At 50.9% G+C, this 14,963-nt stretch overlaps 1 protein-coding gene and 1 pseudogene across 1 annotated transcript in view; both read right to left on the bottom strand.

The window, feature by feature from the left end:
• Positions 1-14,963, bottom strand: part of PFKFB3 (6-phosphofructo-2-kinase/fructose-2,6-biphosphatase 3) — an 82,712-nt gene that overhangs the window by 47,127 nt on the left and 20,622 nt on the right. The window lies entirely within an intron of this gene.
• Positions 6,184-7,320, bottom strand: LOC130851030 (MOB kinase activator 1A-like; annotated as a pseudogene).

Here is a 14,963-nt window from a genome sequence, read left to right as displayed (position 1 = left end):
AGTTTCAATAACTTGAGATCCCAGGCTGATAGGCTGCATAATCTAGGGGAGAAAAAGGAGCGAACACGCAAAACTGATTACTGAACCTGAACTGTGATACAGATCACTGGTTTTCAGCATCGGGGACACACACAAGAACCAGCCAGAGAACATTCTCCAAACATCCAACGTGTAAACCCCATGCTAGACCCATTCGCTCAGAACTGCTGTGTGGGGGTTAGGGTTTACGATTTTTTAAAAGCCCCTCAAGTGAGCCCCGTGTCTAGCCGAATAAAGGTTCCAATTTGCCCCACACCTAACCAGCCCTGTGCTGGGGCCACAGGACTGGGAGAAGCACATGGCATCTGACTACAGATACTTTACATGTTGTTCAGGAAACAAGGCATATCTGCATGGGGAGCAACTAGGAGACGTGATCGCCGGGGAATCTGTTGGTGTTTTTGGAGAGATTTGTGAGGAAGAAAATCTAGACGAAGTGAAGCCCTCGGAGTCAGCGTTCCTGCTACACCTGCAGCGGTTTCTTCCGGCTTATGGCCAGCCACTGAGCAGCCTTGAAACCCGTTCTTGTTTGTTTTGTCTTGCTTTTGAGAATGCAGACCTTCTGAAAAGAAGGCTGCATCAATTCTTAGGATACCAAACAACTAGGTAGTTTCCAGAGAAAATTCCCTCCTGACTGCTAGGCTGGGCTAGAAAAGTTCCCCCAAAAGTCATTTACCCACGAGGTCCATTCACCCAACAGAGATGAAGAGACTCACTGGGAGTCCTCCTCCCACCCACCCCGTGAGAGCACAGGGGTGGCGGGTAAGGACCAAGTCGCCTGGGAATGGTCTTGGGTGGACGCGTCTGTGCGTGTCCGTACACAGGGCTCTGCTGCTTCAGACCCTGCAGGGCTCGGCCATGTCCACTTTCTGAGGTCAATAGGGTGGGTCCCTGGGGACAGACAGAAGCCCTGGCTGAGCCTGCCATGGGGCAAGTGGGGTCCCTGGGGCACCAGCAATGGGGTTGCACTGTCCGGCTGAGACTCAGCCCTCTGCCCTCCTGACCCTGGTCGGGCTGACAGACTTCACCCACACTTGGGCATCGTCCAGCTAAGCCAGGGGGAGCCTCCTCCATTGGCCCCCATGGCCCCCGACCAGGCTCCATGTCCTCAGCCTGGTGGGACAGGAGCAGCACGGAGAGCCAGCCCAGGGGAGGGACCCACCTGTGATCTGGGAGGCTCTGCTTCTCCTGGAGATGGTGTCAGGATTCCAAGCTGGCCCACGTGTGCTCGGGGCTCCCCTCCCGCTACCTGTCCCTCTCCCTCCCCTCTTCCTGTGTGTAGCGTGCAGACTCGGGCTTCCCAGAGAACAACGGGTCTGGGGTCAGAGAGGGAGCCAGGGGAGGAGGGGGAGGAGGAGTCACCGGAATAGAGACAGGACGGCCAGAAGCCAGGCTTCACGTGGCTTCACAGCTCCAACTCTTATCTTTTGCTCTGTTGTGTTTCTTTCTGGTGAAATATACGTAACCTACAACGTACCAATGTCACCATTTCTAAGCGTCCAGTCCAGAGGCACTGAGCACATCTAGGTGTGGTGCAACCATCACCACCATCCACCTCCAGAAATTTCCATCTTCCCAAACTGAAGCTCTCACCCACTGAAGGATAAGTCGCCCTCCCCGTCGTCCCTGGTAACTCCCATCCTACTTCCTGTCTCTGAATTCCTCCTAGAAGTGGAATCATATATTTGCCCTCTCGTGACTGTCTCACATCTCTTAGCATGATGTCCTCAGGCTTATACGTGTCACAGCGCGTCACAAAGTCCTTCCTTCTCAAGGCCGCAGACCATCCCACTGTGTGGCTGGATGCATTCACCCGGCGGTGGGCACCTGGGCTGCTTCCCCCTTTTGGCTGTTGTGAATGAGTGTGGGTGTACAAACATCTGTTCAATCTGCTTTCACTGCCAAATTCTATTTCAACACTGCCAGGATCAGTGCCTATACCATATGATCGGGATGTGCCTTGGTTTTAGGAACACATTCAACAATTGCCATTTCCCAGAGAATGAATACACCAAGTAGACCATCTTAGTTTGAATTCTTAAAAATAAGGGAGTCAGAGTACAAATTGCGTACATTCCATGATCAACTCTTTGGGAAAAAAGAAGGAAATCCCTAAAGATGATCACAGCTCCCTCTATGGTATGGAATCACAGGTGACGCTCTTCTTTCTTTGCACTCTCCTGCCCTTTCTACAGTGAGCCTGTATTACTGTTATCCTTAGGGGAAAAAATAGTTCTATGCTTTTCCCTCATTAGCCTCAGGACTCCTTGTTGTCCTGGAGTCCACACTGACTTACATATACATTATTCATTCATTCACCCATTCATCCATTCATTTAAAATAACGCTAATTCCAGACACTTCTAAAAGCTGGTAACTTTGGATGGCTGAGTGCCAAGAGTCCAGTCATTTCTGTGCGGTCGTACCCGTCGCTCGCTCTGCGCCTGTTAAAGGATGCTCCCCGTCTGGAGCTCGTTGTCTCTCGGGGGACCTCAGCGGCCATCTCACAGCTCACCAAACTGGAAGGCACACCCGGTTCCAGCATCACCACCGCTGGCAGCCTTGGCCGAGTTCGGCTTACGTGCACACCTCTGTACTCCGTCCATCCCGCACCCGCTTGCTCAGACAGCAGGATCCCTGCCCACCGCGAGCTCTTGGGGTGCCAGCTACTTCACCAACGGAAAACCCAGCCTCTGATGGGTGGAACCCAGGGGAATGGGTTCCTCCTCTTCCCCCACCTTCCTGGGCCTCCACACCGTCCTTTGACGGCTCCCACGGATGGTGACACCCCAGAGCCGAGGAAGGAGGAACAGGAAAATCCCTCTAGCTGGGGGCCTCCTCCCTATGCCCCAATCTTTCTCCTTGTAGACGTGGCCTTTCAGCACTAAGGGGAACTATTAGCTGATAAGTGATCAGAAAGCTTCCAGCGAAGAGTGAGGGATTTGGACACACAGCTCCAAAGCAGCACAGGGTCCCACAAGTTCACGCTTTTGCCTGCTTCACCCTCATCTGCTGCTGCTCCCCGGTGGGAAACAGACTGCCTGGATTCAAATTCACCACTTACCAGCTGTATGACCTTGGACCAAGAACTCAACCTCTCTGAGCCCCAGTGAAGAAACTGGGGAGATAACAGATCCCAGGAAGTGTTAGCTGTTTTTATTCTTAGCCAATAAATTGACGAGAGCCCCCTTTTACTGAATGTACCAGGCACCGTGTTAGGTACGTAAGAGAGATTCTCTCTCACCTTAGAACTACCCAACCAGGTAGGAACTATTGCTATTCTGGAGGTAAGGATGCAATCTCAGAGAGATTAAATAACTCGTCCTAGGACATGGAGTGGTAGGGAGGCCTTTCACAGTGGTCACCAGGTAGGGAGGAGGAAACAGGGACTAGAGACCATTTCCCAAGGCAGTTTGTTTCAAAGGCGGTACCAGCAGGGACCAAAGCCTGTCCTCAAATCCTGCCAACCCGCTTTGCAGAAGCAGAAGGGCGGGGTGTCCACCAGGGCATGAGAGGCAAGTAGGGGCCGAACACGTGTGGGGGCCCTCAAACACTTCCCCCTCCGTGCCCTGCGAGGCCTGAAGTTGCTCCAAAAGCAATAAATCCCTTGATCCAGCAATCAAATTCAAGGCAAAGATGCCCACTCCCTGCCCCCAGGAGAAATAACACCCGAGCGCATCCCAGGGTGATCTCCAAAGGCCCCTGTGTCGGGGCGGAGCTCCTTCCCTCACCCACCCCCACCCCTGCTTCCTTACCTTGCGGAAGTCACTGGGTGATGCCCGCCCTCCATTTACCACTTGGCCGTCACTGGACACTTCACATCCCTCTTTCCTGTTTTATTTTCGCCCCTGAGCACGTATCACCATCAACATGCGGTGTTCTGTTATCCTGTTATTGTCTCATCTCCCCCTCAAGGGCAGAGATTTTTGTTTGTTTGTTTGTTTCTGCCACTGATGAAGCCCTAATACCTGGGACGAAGCCTGGAACCCAGCGCGTGCGCTGTAAACCTCTGCCAAGTGGGTGGTGCTGGCTGTGCTGGGCGGCGTGTGCCCACAGGCTCAGAGAGGCCCAAGGAACGGGGCCTGAATAAACAGGGCTCTCCCGACCGTCTGCGCATCACCGGTACCTTGGCCCCTCCTGTATTTGGGGTCTTCACACCAGCTCCCACCTCTCACTTCCACCCTCATATGCACTCCCCCAGGCGCCCAGAGTTCTCTGCAATGTACTCCACCTCCCAGAGTTTTCCACGCTCCCCAAACCATCCCCACCCAACCCCTGCAGCCAAAATTTCCCACTAACTACGTTTTATTGAACTCTCTTATGTGTAGCGGGGAAAAGACTCTGATACGACAAGGAATTCATACTAAGATGTGAATGGCTGCACTCCAGTCACCAGGTAGAGGCTAAATTTCCTACGTAACCATCGCCCGGTGCCCGAACTAGGTCACTTCCTGGAACCCCTGGAGCCCCGTGCCCCCGAAGGTCACCGCCCACTTATGACCACAGGGATTAGTCTGTCTGGTCGAGCGCCACGTCCGCAGAGCAGTGCACTACTGTTCTCCTGGGTCTGGCTTTATCCAGGCGATGCCGTGCCCGCCAGATTCTTTCGTGTCGCCTCTTACGCCGTGGTTCCCCTGTTATCACTGTTTTGTTGCATAATTTCTACAGTTTCTTTCTCCGTGTCGCAGGAACGCTGAACGTTTTCCACTGAGGGGCTCTTGCGCCAGTGCCGCTGGGAACGTTCTTGCACAGAGTCCAGGACGCGGATGCGACTCCTGGGGGTTCACAGCGAGGACTGGAGCCGCTGGGTCACAGTTCAGTAAACACGGCCAAAGCGATTTCCAAAACGGTGACATCAATTCCCCCTCCCCTGCCCCCACGAGCGATCCTGTCATTCCAAGGTCTCCTCAGTACTTGGTGTCTTTCTTTTTAGCCCATCCTGGCTAAAACAGGGACAGACAGTTGACCCCTGAACAACATGGGTTTGAACTGTGCGGGTCCCACTCATATGTGGATTTTTTTCATTAAATAGAGAAACTGCATTTTCATTTTACAGATTCTTTTTTTGTTGTTGTTGTTGTTGTTGATGAACAAAGTGTTGCCAGTCTGGCAAGTCTTTAGTAATATGTGTACCTCATTACATTTTAAACAGTCTAAATCTTAGAAACCTAATGAAAATTAGATCTTTTCTTCACTAAAGGAGAAGATTCTTTTTATCCCAATAGAAACTGAATAATTTCAAGTTTTGATACAAAAACAATTAAAACAGAATAACATCCCTGTCCATCCTTTGACTATTAACAGAATGAAGTTTTTTTTTTTTTTTACTTATCACATTTTGTCTCCTTTAAACACATACCCTGCCACCCCACTCCCCCTCATCCTCACACAAACACATTAAAGAACAGGTAGCACACTAAAGTTTTAGCTGGGCTATAAAATGTTTACACCTTCAAGGTTTTTTTATTGTGGTTTTCTTTATGTTTTATCCTAATTGGGATAAAGTTCTTGCATTTCTACACTACTCTTAACCAAGTTTCAAGTTACAATAAAAACATACAGAAGTAGTTTCCTTTTAAAGGAAAACTCAAAATAAAATAACTCAGTACTCTGAGTACTTTCTTCCATTCTCCTATCCAAATTTCAAGGCCTCTGAAACAAACAACATGAATGAAAATAATGGTTTTTGAGACCCAAATCTGTCATAATTTTTTGGAAGCCTTCGTTTTCTCAGCCAAAACTTACATACTAAAATCAATCTCAACAAAGCACTTCAAAATACAAATCTGTAAGACAATACTTAGATGCCTTTAAAAAATTATGATACGCATACTAAAAATTTAGATAGGTTTATGTGAATAAAATCCCAAATAAAGATTAAAAAATAAAGTCATTTTAGAAATAACTTTGGTTACTCCCATACCAAGTTATATGATGATTTAAACTGCAATCATGGATTTTGAAAAAATATACGTATATATAATCTTATCTATAAAAACATTAGCATACAAACTTCAAACTAAAATGTTATCCAAAGTGACACAAATGTTCTAAATCTTAAGGAAATTTCAAAACATCTATTTGTAAAATAAAAGCAGAATATAACTTATCTGTGATTGCATTATTAGGAAATTTGTCCTGGAAACTTGTAAATAAATTATTGGTGGAAATTCTTAATATCCATCATGCTGTCACCTGAAACAGATGATCATCTTCTTCAGTAAAAGAATAAGTAAACTAATAAACTACAGGTTAGTCCTCACATACTACAACCAAGTATGGCTCTATGGCAGTAACAGCAGTGGTCATACAGTGCCTTAGATTCAGCTGTGTCCTGAATTTCTCACTCTGAAGGTATTAGGCCAACCTACCTTTGGGACAATTTTATCAGTAGACACAGACAATAGGTGCTTTTTAATCCTGTTTTCTTAATGTTTGTATCACTAGTCTATAACAGAAAGCAATGAGATAGCTCTAGCAGTAGATGAAGCAAAAGGGTAACTGTTCTAGAAGAAAAATTTATCTGTCTTTCGATCCAAGCTTCTCAATTAATTCCTGAAGAGGTGCCAACTCACGCCTATCAATCAGATTAAACTCCTGAACAAAGAAAATAAAGTGCTTAAAGGAGGTATTGAGGTGGGCCTCCTCCTGCAGCTGCATCACAGAATCAAAGTGCTGGTGATATATATGGGCATAAACCCTAAACAGACGCTTTAGAATGGTCTTTGCCACAGACATAAAGTTTTCAGGAAATGGGACACCAATCTTAGAAGGAAAAAGAGTTTCATCATCAAGTTGATCCTGAACCCAAGTCATCAAATAGTCAATGTATTTTGGTGCAGAACATTTGATTGGCTTTTTAATATTAGTAACATCTGCCCAATGATATTCATATCTTGGACCTGCAGACATGACTGGACAGCTTGCTTCAATGCAGAATTCTGTGATAGTTCCATATAACATGTTGATCTGGTTGAAGAAATCCACAGTGTTAACCGCAATCCATTCATTGAGGTCCTATCCCTCTGGCAACATAACAGCTTGTCTCAGATTCCCACTTCCTAGAGTTGCTTCTGCATGTTTTAAGAATTCATACTGATGAGATCCTTCAGGGATATTCTTCTTTGGTTTGAATGTTTTAGAAGAGCGGCTACTAAAGAGGAAGCTCATCTTCTATCCTCGGAGGGGAGGGGAAGGGCCGCTGGCCCCTGCCGCGCTCAGGATTCAGAGCCCGCGCGGGGCCGAGGGGGAGTGGAAGGTCCTCAGCCCGCGGACAGCGGAAGCCCGCGCCGCCGCTGCTCCGAGCCGGGATCCAGCCGGTGCAAGCGGTGTCTTCATTTTACAGACTCTTAAATTCACTAAGTGTGAGGAAACATGTGTGTTCACTTAGAGAATCAAAAAAACTAGTGTCTGCGTCCTGATGCAGCTTCCTGACCTTGGGTGAGTCATCTGTCAATCTCTTTGTTTTTGAGGCGGAGATAGCAGTGTGTGGATTTTCGGCTGTGGGGGGTGGGGTGGGGGTGTCGGCACCCTAACTCCTACATTGTTCAAGGGTCTGACTGTGGCTTTAATCCGATTTCCTAGATGATTAGGGAGATGACGTCGCTTTTCATTGCTTCTGGGCCATTAGGATGCCTCCTTTTCTAAACACCATGCCACGTACACCTGTTTCCACGTTGAGCCCTTTTCGGTTCGCTTGGTTTTTCTTTCTCCTTCCTCGACACTGACTTTCGTGGGTCTGTGGACACAGGAGCAACGGTGTCTCCTGGGGAAGAGCTCCGTGGTCACGTTCCAGCTCCGTTGACACAGGGAGTGGCCGTCACTCTGGGCTCCCTCCCTCCCCCGCCCAGCGATGCCCTCTGTGAAACGGGGGTGAGGATGCTAGGATCTCACTCCTACGCTGGAATGTGTGCTCGGGCGCAAACACCCAGGACGTCGCCTGCACGAAGTGCTCGACGCATTGGGATTTTGACCGCGACACCCAGCACTCTGCCCCGAAAGAGCCCAAAACCTCAGAGAAAAAAGGGCAGAGGGGGCACAGCAAGACCTCTGTGTTTCACAACCTGTCATTTATCACCACTTCAACAGTGGCCTCCTGCTTCTCCCAGCGAAAAAGAGAGATTTCCCTTGTGCTTGGGAACCAGAGAAGGGTGTCTGAGGAGAGACTCTGGGGCCGACTCACCTCCACTGAAAACAAAGCAACAGGCCTGTCCACGTGGCTCGCCAGGACGCCAGGTCCAGGCACCACGGGCAAAGGCTGCAGGAGAGGAACTCAGAGCCCCCGGGCCGGGAGACTCGGACCCCATGGAGCACCAGGCAGCCCCACACCCGCCCTTCCTCCCACCACATGGGATGCACTTCATCCTGGGCTCGCCCGAGAGCCCCCGCCGTCCGGCGCAGGAATGACAATGTGCCTGACAGCTGGGCTCCGTCTCAGGCTCCTTGGCAGGGGCCACGGGCAGCTCCAGGCAGCGGGCCCTGGAGGTCAGCCCAGGCGGTGGCCACCCTCACTCCGCGGAACCTGAGCTGCACCTGGCGACACACTGCCTGGACAGTGGGGCCAAGACAGGGCCAGGTGCTGGGGGTGCTGGGACTCTTCTAAGAAGCCACACATGGGGAAAGCAGATGATGCGGCCAGACAGGAAGAGGTCAGGGAGGGCTGGGCTTCTGGTAAACAGGCCTGGGTCACTGAAACACTATAAACAGCAGGTCTGCACCAGGAGACCAGGTGGACTGTGAGTCCAGGATGAGTCACCAGGCTCTAGCTCCCTGAGTGCACAGATAAGGAAACTGAGGCTCAGTGAGGTTAGAAGACAAGCCTACCTGGTGATCCCTGACCCCTCCTCTGACCGTAACCTGCTGCTTCAGGGCCCTCCAATCCCCACAGCTAATTAGTCACCAAACCCTATTTTATGTAATGTTGCTCATACAAGTGATGTGTGTTCTGCCTGGTCCCGCCATCTCCGGTCAGATGTAAGCCCTCAAACCTCCCGAGACCACAGGTCATCACTTCCTGTCTCCTCCCCCAGCCTCCCCATTCCAGTCCATGGTACACACAGCTCACACACTCAACTCCTAAAACAGTTCTTCAGCTCTCTTCTTCCCTTGCTCGGGAACTATCACTGGCTCCCTACTTCTCCTAAAACTGCTTCCAACCTCCTCAGTCTTCACGGCAGGCCCTCCTCAGCGGGCTCTCAGCGGCCTTTCTCCCCTGTGCCCCCTCCACTTGAGCCACAGATCTGCTTCCTCCCCCAGACGCACCCTCCTCCACCCCCTTCACCCCCCCGCCCCCCACCCATCTCTGCTCTTCCACAGAGCGACACTCCGGAAATCCTTTTCCTCCTTTCCGCCCAGTCCCTACACATCCTCCCTCGCTGTGCCCATAAAGCTTCTATTTCCTGTACTACACCAAACGCTGGTGTCCTCTGTGCCCCTCTTCACCTGCGTGGGTCTGTGTCGTGTCTGTGTGTTCAGAGCCTGGATGCTCTCTCTGCATCCGACACCGCGGGCTGCACAGCCCCCCAGAACACGGCGGCTGACAGTGTACACTGACGGACTAGACACACACAGGATGCCAACAGCAGGCACCATCTCCCTCCAGTTTAGATGCACTCGGCCCTGGGAACCTGGAGGCTACAGAACCCCACCTCCACCTTCCATGGGCCACTGCAGACATGGACACCAACACAAGCAGTGACTGTTATAGAAGTGCTTATAACAGAGGCCTGGTGGAAGAAGCGAGGATAACGCTCAATTCTGCCATGAGCAGTCCAGGAAGGCTTCCTGGAGGAAGTGGTGTGAGGGGAGATTCCAGTGTCTGCACATTGAGTCCCCTGCTGCTGGCACCCGCCCCCCCCCCCACATTATCTTGCTGGATATTCACCCTGAGGTGTCAGCCTACACACTCCGCCAGTTCACCTTCTCTGCTGCCCCTTCCATGGCAACGGGACTCCCCCCCCAGTAGTGCAGAGACCGGACCCCATCACAGCGCCCAACAGGCTGGTAGATGCATCTTTGCTCCCGTCTCCCTCCTTAAGGCCAAGGACTGCCTTGTTCATCCCTGAACTCTGAACACTTAGGGCTGGACACATCCTAGACACTTATTTGATGAATGAATGAATGAGGACTGACGTCCCCAAAAACTCAAGCCTCTTAGCTCTCACCGGCTCCCGGAATAGAGGCGGATTTTATTCAAACAGAAGGAACAGCGAGCACGCAGTGGGAAGAGCTTGCCGTGCCCCACTGCTGACCCACCCCGCCACCTCAGATGAGTCGCTTGACCACTCAGGGCCGCAGTGTCCTCATCTGCAAAGTGATAAAAAGAATTCTGGGCCAGGGGAGCTGTCATTTTTAAGCAGCAGTGCTGAAGTGCGCTTTGCAAATGTGAGTTATTATTAGAAGTGGTGGGTACCACCTCATCTGTATTGCAGATGAGGCCAGTGAGGGAAGGGAAGCGCTGGAACCGCACAGAAGGCAGGAGGGGCAGCGCCAGCTCCAATAGGTACACTTGTTTCCCCTCCTTCTCTTTCTCCTCCCCCTCCGCACCGCAGAGCGTTAAGGATATCTGGACCAAGAAGCAAAGCAGCTCATATGAGCCAGGGCACTGACACATCCCTGACGGGAACGGGATGCCGGGACCTCTGTGACACCCACCACACGGGGACTTCCTTGCAGAGTTGGGGGTAAGGCCGGGACATTCCAGGGAAGAGTCTCCAGAGCATCTGTTCCTGACCCCCCGCTGGCTTTCAGGTTTCCCTCTATGACTAAGACGCCAAATGGGATACTTCAGCAAAATAAAGGGGGAAAAACACCATTTCACTCCTTCTGAGTCAGCCTTCCAACTGTGGAATGTGGAGCTCCAGTCAGGACCTACTGAACACAAATTTGCATTTTAACAACATCTCCAATGAGTCACGTCCATTCGAGTTTGTGAAGCAATGTTCTCTCCCTGCTGTGTCATCATTTCTCTTGAGCAGTGGCCTCCCAACTTCTCTGATCACAAACCACTACTTCCCAATAAGATGTCTTTAGTTGTAAATTATATACATGGGCCACTGCACTGATGTATTATGTACATTATAAAACTTGCTTGAAAGTTAGAAATTAAAAAGGATGCGTTAACAAGTAGAAAGAGAAGTGGTGGTATTTTCCTCCTGCGCTTGAAGCCCTGCTTTGGGGGTTGCGGAAGGACACGGGTATGCCCTGCCTTTCCCAACTGCAGGATTAAGGGGGGGAAACTCAGCGCAGGGGCTGAGGATCTGGGCGCGGGTAATCTCCTCTGGCTTCTCAGCAAGCACTCACTCCCCTGCACCGCCCTGGCCCCGCTCCTGCGGACCACCACCTCCCTACACTACCCCGCCCCCCCACTTTTGTTCTTAATCTTCCCATTGGCACCATCAGTGGCCCCAGGAACATATGTGGCTGAAAGCGTCTAGTCCCGTTTAAACGTACTTCTTTCTGTATCTCATTTGTTGCAGGGACAGGAAAGGAAGCACACAGGAGTGGAGGAGGGTGGGGGTGAGCTTGGAAGACAGATTCTCTTCTGCTGTAAAAGCAATCCGCACTCTTCCTGATTTCTGGATCAGCAAACAACCCAAGCAGTCTCTCGGGATGAGATGAGCATCAACTAGACGCTTTTTCATTGCTTCCAGACACATCGCCTCCTATCTTGGGATAAGGATCTATTTCTGGAGCTCCCGTAGACGGTAAACTTGGTTCTCCCAATAGAAAGCAAAACCATTCTCATTAGAGAACCGGCAAGGGAGCCCCCAAGGCACATCCCCACAAGTCCGCCACTTCCGAATAATCACAAACAGTAGTCCAGGAAATTGAACGCAAAAAAAGACTCCCAAAATGTTACTAATTTAAGGTCGGTACAAACAGGGAATAGGAAAACTCAAGTCTTTCCAGAGAGCAAGCCATACACACTAACATAAGAATGTCAATCTTCAGAGTGTACAGACCCAGGATCTCAAAGAAGCAGGTGAAAGTTTAAGGAAATGCACACCTACAAAACTGAAACTTTATAAAAACATCAAACTGGGAGTCAGGCCGGGGCCAGTCCTCCCTAGGGTCTCTGATCCTCGTGGCAAATTCTGTAGCAGAGTCCAGAGGCTGGGATTTCGCCCCATTACATATGTATTTAATGATGCTACATTTTTTAGAAGGATTTTTAAAGACTCTTTACACCTGTGGGCCTCTCTCTGGACCTCAGAAAACTATCCCTTTCTCTCAGTTCCTCCCCACACCCACCAGTCAGCAGGGCAAGTTCACACACACAAACACGCACACACTCACACACACACACCCCGTCTCCTGGGGGCCTGAGGAACAGACACAAAGGCCCAAGATCAAAATCAAAAACACAGGTCTGCTCTGTTACCTACAGAGGATGCCTGTCTCCTACTGGCTCCCAACATCTCCAATGATCTTGGTCCGGGTTTGGTCTCCTTCATTCCTCTTTGCACTAAAGTTAAGATGCTTGTCGCCACCAGAGACCCCATTATAACCACAGAGATATGCAAGTGAGTAAGTATGGAGAAACTTCTCTCCCCCAGGCGCAGGGCAGCTGCAGTGAGGACCGCTCCCCCAGAGTCGTCCAGCCCGCTGAAGCTCATTCACAAGCGGGTGGTGGCAGCAACCCCACAGAGCTGTCATTGCTGGACAGAAGGCACCGGGTGTGGAGCACCGAGCACGTGCCAGGCCCAGACTGGAGTGCTTCCTGCTTCATTCTCAGGACCACCCCACGTGGCCAACAGGTCAGGAAACCGAGGCACAGAGAGATGCAGGAACGTCCCCAAGGTCACACAGCTGGTGTGCAAACCCAAGAAGTGTGACTTCAGAGCCTGCAACAACATCCCACCTCTTTCACTTGCACTCCCAGCCTCCAGTGCAAAGCCTGGGGGAGTTGATCTTATTGACTGAATCCCTTGTTGAACAAATTATAAGCGAATACAAAGATGGCTGGGCGGGGAGCAGGACCCTGGCTCAGTAAGCAGCAGCAGAAATGGGGGATCTCACAGCTAGTTTCCAAAGCACTCATCCCCTCCACAGCCACTCAGCGTCAACTGCCTTTAGGATGAGAATGTTGGGGTGGGGTGGGGGAAGCGGGGGGTGGGGGGGAGAAGTACATTGTGCTTTTACCTGTTCCCCTACCCTAACCCTAGGGTGTTTATCAGTTAAAATGCAACCTGAGCTGCTGTCCCAAGATGATGGCCATGAAGGATGTGAGGAACAAGAGAGTGCAAGAGAGGACTTGAGAGCTAACCCCAGGGAGAAACAGACCAGACCCCCTCTCTACAGTGTTGCTTAGGGCTGGGCTGGGCTGGGCTGGGCTGCCTGGAAAATGGCCCATGCCTTGATACCCTGGAGATACCTGGAGGCAGAGGAGAGAGGGGGACCCAGGAAGTTAAGGATGAATAATCAGGAGACTTACTAAAAGGAAGGAGGGTGGACCTTCAGATAGTGCCTACAGCTCTAAAAACTGTGTTCAGGGCGGATGCAGCCTCAGACAAATTCCTCTGGGGAAAGAGGGCTCAGCTTGGTATTTTCGGAGCTGGGTTTTTTGTTTTGTTTTGTTTTTAAATAAGAAATTGTAACCAGGTCTGCTAGAGATCCAAGAAAAACCAAATTCTTTACACACATTTCATACCCCTACCTTCCTCCCAGGGATGCTAAAATGGGATACACTGAATATCACATGCAGTGCAGACAAAAACTGACTCCTAAAATGCTCTTGCCTTTTCAGAAAGCATGAAGTTACTAATTCATAAAATGAACCCAAGACCTCTGGGAGGGCCACCTCATCTATGCACCTTCCCTAGAGGCTTAAAGTCTGAACGATGAGGCCCTGAGGGCCACAGAGCAAATCTGACCAGTCAGGGCGCTCCCCTCCTGAGTTTTCAGGGTGCTGTCTCACGCTGCCTGGAGGGCTGACTTGTACGGTTCAGAGTTATTCACTCCCCCAGTCACCACTCTTACTGCATTGGCCCCACTTTTAGCCAGGTCCACGCAGATGGAGAGGACAGCAGCAGTGTCAGACGCAAGAAAACAGGTAGGAGGCCGTAACAAATACTGATGACAGTTGGATACTGTGATCATATTTGTTAAACTCAAAGTCAAGACTGTTGTAACAAGTGTGAGAACACTTGCGGGGACAATGGATCAGAGAGGTGCCCTACTGGTGAGATAAGGGCCCTGCTCCTCCTCAGGTAGTCCTGGCCCATCCTCATCCCAGGGACAGCCTCCCTCTTAATGGGAGGTGGAGAATCAGTGACCCCGCGAAACAGGGCTGGGCGAACGTCTCAGTCCAATGCACTCCCTCAATGCAGAAACCCTTTGGTACTGTCATTACCCCCAACGCAACCCATTCCATTAAAACAGATGCATCATGAAAAATGAAAAGGCAAGGGCTTTGGAACCTGGGAGATCAGAGTTTGAATCTAAGCTCCACCATCTTCCTACTGATACATGAAAACACCTAGCTGTACCAGGTTCCTGGAGAAAAACTCCATCAAGTTCTTCCCTGCCCTTTCTCTGTAATTGACCTGCAATTCACCTCCCGTAAACCTCTCCTTCTGTCCCCTCAGGCAGCACGGCACCAGAGCCACGCACCGGAGCCCAGCTGCTGGGCTTGTGTGGCCCCCGGGGGCCTGTCTGGGCTCAACACCCCAGTCCTTCAGCCACTCCTCATGTGACTCGGTTTGCTGACCCTCCACTAGCTGAGTCACTCTCTGAAAGTTAACTCCAGCGCCTCTTAAAGAAAAAAGTCACAGCCACAAAGCCACGGTCCCAACTCATTCTAGGCTCTGGGGGAGGGGGAGGGGTGGGGTGGAGGGCTGGGGGAGCTGCTCAGCTCCGGGTCAGGCCGGGGCTTCAAAGCGGAGGGGGGCAGCTGGGCGAGCGTGCATGCAGAGGCTGGCCGCG

The sequence above is a fragment of the Hippopotamus amphibius genome, chromosome 4 (genome assembly GCF_030028045.1).
Source record: "Hippopotamus amphibius kiboko isolate mHipAmp2 chromosome 4, mHipAmp2.hap2, whole genome shotgun sequence".
NCBI lineage: Eukaryota > Metazoa > Chordata > Mammalia > Artiodactyla > Hippopotamidae > Hippopotamus > Hippopotamus amphibius.
This window is presented reverse-complemented; position numbering and strand designations above follow the sequence as displayed.